Consider the following 10,670-nt stretch of genomic DNA (forward strand, 5'->3'; position numbering starts at 1 on the left):
TCCACCTACTCTAGTGTGAACACCTCCTCCACAGGCTGTGGGTGGATCTCTGCATTCTCCATGGATCCCTATGGGCTGTGGGTGGATCTCTGCATTCCCCATGGATCCCATGGGCTGTGGGTGAATCTCTGCATTCCCCATGGATCCCATGGGCTGTGGGTGAATTTCTGCATTCCCCGTGGATCCCCACAGGCTGTGAGTGGATCTCTGCATCCCCCATGGATCCCCATAGCTGCAGGGCACAGCTGCTTCACCATGGTCTCACCACAGCCTGCAGAGGAACCTCAGCTCTGGCCCCTGGAGCACCTCCTGCCTCTACTTCTGCCCTGACCTTGGTGTCCCCATGTTGTTTCTGTCACATGTTCTCACCTCCTCCTCTTCTCTGACTGAAAATGAAACTGCCCCATTATCTTTGTTTTGATTTTCTTTTCAAATCTGTTATCACAGAGGCATTACTGTTATCTCTAATTTACCCAGCCTTGGCCAGCAGCATGTCCATCCTTAGAGCCATCAGGGATTGGCTCTGCCAGACATGGGCGAAGCTTCCAGCAGCTTCTCACAGAAGCCACCCCTGTGACCCCTACACTATCAAAACCCAGGCTTTGCAGAACCGACACGCAAAGGTTAAAGAACAGTCAGCAAGCAGAGCAGTCTGCTGAAGGTTAGCAAGAAGCTCTGAGTGGAAAGACTGTTCAGGACGTCTCAGGCAGCCTTAAGGATCCTTTAGACTTCAGTTTCAACGTATCCTGTGCAGGCAGACATCCAGAGTCTGTCTGATGAAATACTGAAGTCCATTTCCCTATGAATTTTGAGGACCATCGTCTCCCACAATCCCACTCCAATGACTCTCAGTTCCTGTTCTGTTTCTGTGCTGCACCATGGATTTCATCCCATAGGGAAATGATTTCCCAGTTGTGCATTCGGTGCTTCCTCTCACTGCAGCATGTGGTTGGTCACTGCCATGTACACTGCCCTGTACTCCACAGACAGGCCATGGATTTGGTCTGTGACTGATTGAAACTGAGTCACTGAAGTTGCCTGGGGAAGAGAACAAAGACTAGGGATCATACATATTATCCTAGAATTATTTAGGTTGGATAGACCTCCAAGATTAGAGTCTAACTCTAATCTTGATGTGACCAATAACCAGCTTGTCAATCAGACCAGAGCACTGAGTGCCACATCCAGCTATTCCTTGGATGCCTCTAGGGATGGGGACTCCACCAAGTCTCTTTCCAAAGCCTGACAGCCCTTTCCATGAAGAAATTCCTTCTGATGTCCAACATGAACCTTCCCTGGCAAAACTGGAGGTACCATTTCTTTTTGCCCTGGGAGCAGAGCCTGAGCCCTACCTGGTAGCACCCTCCTGTCAGGGAATTGTAGAGAGGGAAAAGGTTCCTCCGAGCCCCCTTTTGTCCAGGCTGAGCATCCCCCCCGCCCCCAGCTCCCTCAGCCATACCTCATATGCCTTGCTCTCTAGACTCTTCTACATTTTTGTTGCCCTGCAGGTTAACAACAGGAAAAATGTCTAAGGATGCATTCCAAAGTCGAGCAGTCGTTTTTACAGTGTGTGTGAAATTGAGCAGTCCTAATTCTAATCTCACTTTGAGTACGGTGTTTGTAATTCCTGTAAACACCGGGCAGTCCCGGAGTGCGGCAGGTGGTCCCACACACCCAGAGCAGTCTGCTGGGTGCTCTTGGGAGTGCTGAGTGGGGCTCTGGGGCACAAAGTTGGAGTCTTCACGTCTCCTCCAGAACAGGAGAGCCCGGAGCCCGGTGGTGGGGCTGAGCTGTAGGCGATGGTCGTTCAGCTGCTATTGAGGGAGGGCAGGGCACAGCCGCTTTTCTGGGGCTGCCTGTTCCCTCCTTAACCCTTCCCCTTTCTCCCTGCCCTCCAAACATATTTTTTCCCCAGGCAAAGCCGGTTTTCCCCAGCCGGTCATTAAATCAGTCGGATGTGGCTCCCTTCCCCCACCTGATTCGGTGGCGAGGAGTGCCTGTTGATCAGTCCTTCCACGTAGTGGAACCAGGTTGCTTCTTCGGCTACTAGGAAAAAAAACAAACAAACAAACAAACAAAAAAAAAAAAAAAAAAAAAAAAAAAAAAAAAAAAACAAAAAAACAAAAACCGAAAAAAAGGGGGAGAGAGAGAGAAAAAAAAGAAGAAAAAGAAAAAGAAAAAGAAAAATTAAAAGACCCTCAAACCCAGCAGTGACTGTCCCTCATTCCTTCGCGTTCGTGCCCGCAGCAGAGCCCAAGAAGCCTCGGCAGGAGGGTGCGCCGACCCTGGCGGAGACGCGGAGATGGAGAGGCGAGTGTTGTACGAGATTCCTGCGGACCTGAGAGGAGGTGGAGCTTGCTTTTCTCCGCTTTCTTTGATTCCTCAGCGAGCCTAGGGCTGAGGAGCCGGAGCTGAACCTGGGTGCAATTTGCCGGCTTCGGGTGCAGGACAAAGCCCCGTCCTGTTCCGCCGTCTCGCAGCACGGCAAGGAGAGAAGCTGAAGCATCCCTCCCCTCCCTCCGGCCTCTTCTCTGGAATCCTGCTCTGGCTGGACATGCTGGCTGTCCTTCCTCCTCCTGCTCTTCCTCTTTCTCTCACCCCGCTAAAATACACAAACCCAGCAGCTTTTATGTGATAAAAGACTTGAGGAAAGTCAAAAGCATGTGGAGAAGGAAACAGGTTAGACATGTAAAGAGAAAAAGAGCTCAAGCGTTTCACCAGTGAGCCATGAAATGAGAAGTAACAGCTGATGTACTGTAGGGAAACAGAATTGTCATGGGGAGCTATGGATTAACCTTGGTTAACGTGGCTGGACAAAGGAGAGAGCAAAGAAGTCGATCCAGTCATCCAGTCTATTACCTTGTGCTGAAATAGCTTGGAAAGAATCACCAAGAAAACTGACAAACATTAGCAAAAGACTTTGCGTGGTTGAGAACCACTTCCCCTGCCCTTTTAGAAGTACGAGCTGAGCAGCTGATTTACTTTGAAAAACAAACAAACAAACAAACAAACAGGCCCCCCCCCCAAAAAAAAATTCCACAACAAAACAAACAAACAAACAAACCATAAAACTTCCAAGAATTTGTGCATTTTCTATTCCCACAGTTGCTTCCCCAGGATGCTGAAAGGAAGAAGCCATTTCACTCCCCTCCCCACCCCGGTTAGAATATAAATACAGAAATAAAGAGTGGCAATAGAGGTGTAGGGGGTAATTGTGCATTGAGGTGTAGGTTAAAAATGCTGACACCACTGAAGAAAGATGGAGAAAGACCACCCCTTAATTTTTCATTTAGAAATATTAAAATGAATGCATTAGATGTTGAGAAGAACATCGTGTTGTCCTGATGAGATGTGATGTTGAACAACATCAAATCCAAGAAGTGATTTTCCCATTTCACGACCTCATATGTACAAACACAAAGCAGGACAGATGTTTTCCAGCTTGGCAACTCCAGGTTCAGGAGCCACAACTCCCATTGCCCAAGCCCTAGTGCACAGAGGGGGTGACATGGCTGCTTCCTGTCACAGTTCTGCCCACAGCATGTGCGGACGAGGCTTTTCCACGAAGTTGGCCAATGCCCAAGAAATATGAAGCCAAGGGGATTTGTGGGAGAGAAGTCTTCCATGTGATCCTCTTTTCCCCCCAGCTGCACCCCTTGCCATGATGCCCTTGGAAGTTGCCCTTGGCCAGGTGCCCTGCACAGGTTACCCAGGGGAGGTCTTGCTGCTGTGGCCCCTTCCTGCAGCTCCTGCACTCCTTTGTTTCATGGTAGATGCTGCTTGACTACATTTCCCAGCAGGCTGCACTGGGAAAGGGGGGAGAAAGGATTTCCTATCCTTTTTCCTCCCCTATTGCACTCCTCCTCAGTGAAATGAAAAAAACATACTCACTTTGCTGACACATCATGTACTTTGAGCAGACAGGAGGTGCAAGGCTGCAAGGAGTCAATTAAATCCTGAAGTAGAAAGGATGTAGCCCTGAGCTTTGGAATCTTAATAGAGGAGAGATTTTTTTTCTTTTGTGTGCAGGACCGATGGCTGCCAGTCTCTCTGGATACACAACTTACACAGCTGTTTCTCCATCACAAACTAGAGCACATGTATGTCTTGCGCAATGTTTGCCAGCTTACAAATATTTCTTTTCTGGCCCCTGTACAGCCTACAGATTGCTTTGCTGATCTTCTCCATCAGATGGCTTTATCCTTCTGGTACTGCATAAATGCAGATCTGAGGTCTACGTAAATATGTGTAAACAAAATGCATATTTTGTAGCAGATTTATTTTTAGTCCCTATGTTTTTATGCTAGGGATAAAGAAATTTGTTTAATTGATATCACTGGTATAAAAGTGGTTAATGCTAACAGTCAAAGCTGAAACCTTTTCAGGTCTTTTAGAATTAGAATTGCTGGTTGTAAGTGGTCTCCCTATAAACACTGTTCTCTTTTTTATTCTTTTGATTTCAGCAAAGCAATGCTTGTTTAAATTAAGAAATATCAGTCTCAGCTTTTTAAAGAATCCTGACAACAGAGTTTCTCTTCAAGAAAAACTTGGAAGTGATGATTATAATGAACTCTGGGGTCCATGTGCCAAGCCTCTGCTTCTCAGAGAGATGGTTCTACTTGCACACTGAGTGCTGCCCTGTGTGTGTGTGTATGGTTGGAAACCACATTTGAATGACTAAAGCAAGCTGAGGAACAGACCTTGCACTCAAACATGTGGATTTGGGCATATATGTGAGTGTCTAGGTATTTCTGTATGCATGTAGACATAAATAGCTTTATAAATGCCACATATCCACTTTGTAACAATTGTCTGTGTGATAAGAGACAAATATAATGTCAATATGTAAGATTGAACTTCATTTTAAATTGTAAATTGGATTAACTTCTCTGGCTGATTTGGCAGAGCAAGTTGTTATTGTTCCACTGTAGACTTCACAATATTTGTCTTTGGTGTCCTAGGATACTTTGACATAATTATTTTATTTTAAAGATCTCTACATGTTTAAATTATAAAAAAAAAAAAAAAAAATCACCTGTGCTGTTGGGAGTATAACCATTCTGGAGATAATAGTTTTAAATCTATAACTTTTACATTAATGGTTTTCTTTTCCTGTCTGAATTGTAACGCAGGTAACTGTCCAAGCACTTCCACTTCATTCTACCATGACTTTGATCTCTGAAGTTTGGGCTTCAACATTTCTGAGAATTGCTAAAATCTGTTAACAATCAGTGTTGTTTTCAGCGAAATTAAAAATTATACAAAGGTGATAGTTTTGTACCAACTGAGTAGGGCTTAGATAATTGTTACGTTTCTGTTACACATTATACAACAGAGTATTGATCCAAATTTGTAACTTCAAGCCCCAGTCATAAGAAGGAGGTGGTAAGGAGGCACTAAGACTGAGATGGGCCTTTTAGAGTCACATTTTCTTCCCAGATCCATTTTGTTCCTAAGAACAAGTGTCCATTTACTCCCAACAACACTTTGCTATCTCCTTCCTTTTCCAAACACCTCCTGGTATCTTCCATTGAATGGTGGAGGGCTGGTAGCAGGTTGTATCAATCCTCACCTTTCCACCTGTTTCAGTGAAGAAATTTCTGGTCTGCCTGTTTCCTTCTTGAATTCTAAGCTCTGGTGTGTTTTGTGTGTGTACCTTGAGTTTGCTCAGATTCTTGTGGCTGACCAGTCACAGTCTACTCATCTAAACAAAGCTCTTTCAGGACACTTGCTGGGACAGTGGCCCTTTAAACTCCATTTTTAATCCATCTGGATGCTGGCATAAAACACGCCCTGGCTCTTGGACAGGCTCAAGGGCTTATTCAGTTCTGGGATAGGAACTGTGGATTAGAGCCAGTTAAAGGATATTTTTCAACATTTGCTAGATGTTGAAGATCTTCCTGCTAAAGGCAAGGGGATTGGACTAGGTGACCTTGAAAGGTCCCTTCCAACACAAGCAATTCAATGATTCTAGATAGGCAGATATTTAGTTGTCTTGAATATGAGAATATGATGTGAGAATATGAGAAAATTGTATTTCTACAGTATTGAGGGCTCAAATATTATTTTTTTCCTTAAAATATGTGGCTAGTGAAAACATTGCTCTTTTTACGCTGTCCTTATTGAATTCCATCTAACTCTGCAAGCATTTTTTTTTTTTTTTTTTTTTATTATATAAAATTGTCACAGAATCCTGGAATGGTTTGGATTGGAAGGGACCTTAAAGCTCTTATCATCCCATCCTTGGCATGGGCAGGGACATCTTCCTCGATCCAAGGTTGCTCCAAACCCTATCCAACCTGACCTTGGTCGCTTCCAGGGATGGGGCAGCTACAGCTTCTCTGGGCAACCTGTGCCAGGGCCTCACTGGCCTCATAGGGAATATGTAAACTAACCCTAGTCTCTCTCAGTATATAAGCCATTCCTTGTCCTGTCACCCCAGGCCCTTGTACATAGTGTCTCTCCATTTTTCTTGTTGGCTGCAGAATCCTGTTTCAAAACTGATCATATTTTGTACTGTAAAACAGATGCCCAGACCTGGAGTGAGATCTCTTGTTGCTATCCTGCTGATGATTACTGCTGGATTTCTGTTAGTGTGTTAGGTATAACATTTGAACCAATAACTGAGGATGTTTTACATGAGGTAGATATGAAAATGTTAATGGCAAAAACGTTTTGTAATTTCCTATGGCATTTGAGCAAGGGAATGTGGAATGCTTTTAGCAGAGTCAGTCATGCTTCAGAACCTAACATAAAGAAGTAAGAAAAAAAAAATTAACCCAAAGCATTGTATCACTGACATCATAACAGATTGACAAAAATTAAAAATAGAAGGAAAAGATCCATGGGCTCACTTCCAGTCCTGTAGAATCAAGGAAGGGAAAACTTGGATCTCAGTAAAACTTGTTAGCTTGTTTAACTTGGTCGCTGCAAAAGGGATCCTAAAGGGACTCATCACTGAGGGAAAGTGAGGACAGAAAGTTGCTGGACCAGCCCTTTTAATAAGATCAAATTTATTTTTGTAAAATGTTTTCACAGTATATATTTGCAGCTGGGAATTTGAAGGAAAATCTTTGGGAACAGAAGCCAGGCAGTGCAGGAGACACCTTTCCAAGTCATGTTATTTAGGTCCAAGTTATTTTTAATTATTTTCTGCCTTTAACTTCTGTAATCATGTATTTCCCTAGCAATACAAATCAGCCAAGGCTGAGATGAGGATGTGTGAGGACCAGAGGACAGAGACGTTCCAACAGCAAACTCAGGACTGCTGAGCCAGGGCACTCAAACAACATGAGTCAGCCTGTTCCTGTCTAGTCATGAGACTGAATATAAAAAAAATCCATGAGCTGTTCTCAAGGCAAATTTAGGCTTCCTTTTGTTTGTCCTTGGATTCTTGTTTTGTCCTATGCCTGGGCTGTCTTTGAAAGTTTTTCCCCATAGATAAAAGGACTAGGAGAGGATTTAAGTCCCAAGCGAAGGGCATTTGAAAAGCAAGTGGAATGCTAGTCTTGCAAGCATGGGCCAATGTGCAAAAAATGGTTTCTGCAGAGACATAAAGAGAGCAAAACAGGCATCACAGAACATAGAGTAGCATGAATTGCTTGGTGTTCTTACACAACTGACCTAGTATTTAACTGGGGCAAGGACAAGGGATGCTGATGTTTAGCCCAGAAAAAGACAGGGAAAGCACTTAGGCTGGGATTTTAGTGTGGAAAACAGAAAGTATCAGGATATCAGTGGCCTGATGGCTAACTTGCATGAGCTGTAGCTTGGAGATTTGCATCTATTTTTGGGCTCAAAATCTGTTACTCAATCTGCTTGTTCTGACTGAGGCCATTGCTGGGGCACAGGATCTTCCATGGGAGATACCACTACACCTGAGAAGTTTCTGTGTTCATCTGGGGAAGGAGCACGGGCATGGTGTTTGTATACTCAGTGTCCATCTCCCTCCTTTATTTTGACATCTCTGGCAACTTTTGGAAAGTGCTCAGAAGCCTTTTGTTTTACTATCTTTTGGGAGAGAGTCACAAGTGAAGTGAGAACACTTTAGTGTCTTACTAAAATGCTGATGGACAGGAGAGAAACCTCACTCATGAAGGGTTTAATCTATTTTTTCTGATGGCCTGTTGTGTTTTGTCTTTGCATATCTTTCATTGCACTTATGCTTAGTGCAGAGAGGACTATTTAAGGAACCTCACTATGTTTATTTAAAGAAGAGAAAAAAACCCTGACAACTCAGAATGTACTTTTTAATACTCTTTAGAGCTGTTCCCCATGATTATATGTTAAGTAAGACACAACCAATAACAGTGTTGAACATGAAGACTTTCTATCATAAGTATTTCATTTCATTTCATTTCATTTCATTTCATTTCATTTCATTTCATTTCATTTCAATGTTTCATTTTTTTAACCTCAGCTTGTACAACTCCTAGCACATTGTCATACTGGGAGCCTATGTGTATGCTGCTGCAATAGCAGGAAGTAATTAGTGTACCCTGCTCCAGAGAATGAGTGCATGGACTGCATGAACAATATCCTGTTGCTCAACACTTCTCGTTTGACTTTCTCAGATCCCCTGTTTTGAAGATGGTATTCCCACAGCCTCACTCTGTGGTGCTCTGCAATGTTGTTTTCCAGTGATATTAAGAGGAATGGTATTGATCTGAATATATTATCAGAGTGGTCCTTCGAGCAAAATTTGTTGAATGTGTTATGTACAAATTCACCTCATGTACAAAAGAAATTAAATTCTCTTCTTCAAAGTAGGGTGATAAAAGGATTTTGGGACTGGATCAACCTTGCAAGACAGTGAGGCTGGAAGTGAAGGATGACAGCAGCAACAACAAAATTGAGAAAGAGTATAGGGATGAAGAGAGAAAAGAAATACAATAACTAAGAGGTTTATATAATTGAAACCATATTAAATATCTGTGCTCTGCAAATGATACAAATTGATATAGTTTCAGAAAGCCATTATTGGGACTCCACTATGGGAGCTCAATATATTTTCTGCTCTGGGGCTTTGTTCAGCAGAAATGTTAAGCATGACTTCTCTGTGCAGGAGCCTGCTGAATACAGTGAAATGGGCTGCTTCATTCTTTTCATCCCATTCAGCAGAAATTTAACTGTCCTATGAAAATATGTCTCAGGACTGCTGGGAACTTTTGCATAGAGCCAGAGAGAGGTAAAGGCTTCATTGTAATATTTCTCTTGCTCTCTGCTGTGTCACTGTCTGTTCATTGCACTACAAAGCCCTGTTGCTTTCTGCCACAGAAATTAATTTAATATTTTCCTTTGGAGTAAAAGTGACTTTGGGTTAAATCCTCGATGGGAGAGCAAAACCTTGATGTGGGTGTGGGGAAAGGACAGTGAAGAGATGTGCATGAACTTTGTGTAAGAGCAAAATGTGACATCAGGCAGCTGAGTCAATTGTAATGAAGCCAAGGTGACACGGGTCACTTCTTCACTTGACCATAAAGAGATATGGCAGAGAGCAGAAGTTTGTGGCCTCTACCAGAGCCAGGCCTGATTTTTAGAGTAGTAGGACAAACACAGATTTTGTCCATGAGAGATGAATTATTTGGTGGAGTGAAGACATTAGTGGCACAGGTACCTCTTCTGTAACAGTGTGATTGAATTGTGAATCAGGCTTGGGCTGATAGCTACTTATTCTTCCCTACATTTCCCTACTAAAAAGCTAAATAAACTATTTTCCAAACTGTTTAAGAGATTCAAATTCATAACTCTTGTTTGAAAGAGGCTTCTAAATCTTTTTAGCAGCTTGGGAAACCTTAGGCCTGGCATGAGACATTTTTTCTATTACTGTGACTTTCAACCATGTTTGTCTATCAATCTGCCCATGTTTTCCCAGGTGCCATAGGGAGATGAAGCTGTTTAGAAAGCTTTCTGTAGAAACAGTTGGCTCATTACCTCCTGTCTCAAAAGGGGGTGAAGGCATGCTCTGGAAAGTGATGCTGGAGGGGATGGACTGCTCATTTCTGAGTGAATGAGTCAGATAAGGAGAAAACTTGCTATGAACTTCAATGTCCTGTTAAATGCTTCATTAACATGAAATGTCTGGGAATAAGTGATGTTCAGATGAGAGGATTCTGTTCTCAAAGTACATGAGCAGCCCAGTTTCAGGGACTCAGTGGAGCTCAATTGTGAGTGCATACATCCTGGAAGGGTCGAAGCACTGCAAATCCAAGTGAGTGATTTACTTTTTACTTGGAGGATATGCATTTCTTTTCTGAAATTTTTACACTTTGACACAATGTTATGCTGTATTACCTATATACCCCTGTTCTTATGCTTCTACCATAAATTATAAAAAGGAAGAAAAGGAAGAAAAGGAAGAAAAAGAAGAAAAGGAAGAAAAGGAAGGAAAGGAAGGGGAAGAAGACGGAGGGAGGGAGGGAGGGAGGGAGGGAGGGAGGGAGGGAGGGAGGGAGGGAGGGAGGGAGGGAGGGAGGGAGGGAGGGGAGGGAGGGAGGGAGGGAGGGAGGGAGGGAGGGAGGAGGAGGAGGAAGGAGAGGAGAAGGAAGGAAGGAAAGGAAGGAAGGAAGGAGGAAGGAAGGAAGGAAGGAAGGAAGGAAGGAAGGAAGGAGGAAGAAGGAAGGAAGGAAGGAAGGAGGAAGGAAGGAAGGAAGGAAGGAAGGAAGGAAGGA

General features: G+C 43.4%; 1 long non-coding RNA gene across 1 annotated transcript; it reads right to left on the minus strand.

The window, feature by feature from the left end:
• Positions 1-601: 601 nt before the first annotated feature.
• Positions 602-2,074, minus strand: LOC306801060. Its single transcript, XR_013773966.1, has 3 exons — positions 1,976-2,074; positions 1,460-1,502; positions 602-1,038 (listed from the first exon to the last, which is right to left on the minus strand). It is a non-coding gene; the product is annotated as an uncharacterized lncRNA (long non-coding RNA).
• Positions 2,075-10,670: the final 8,596 nt, after the last annotated feature.

The sequence above is a fragment of the Erithacus rubecula genome, assembly GCF_903797595.1.
Source record: "Erithacus rubecula genome assembly, chromosome: 4".
NCBI lineage: Eukaryota > Metazoa > Chordata > Aves > Passeriformes > Muscicapidae > Erithacus > Erithacus rubecula.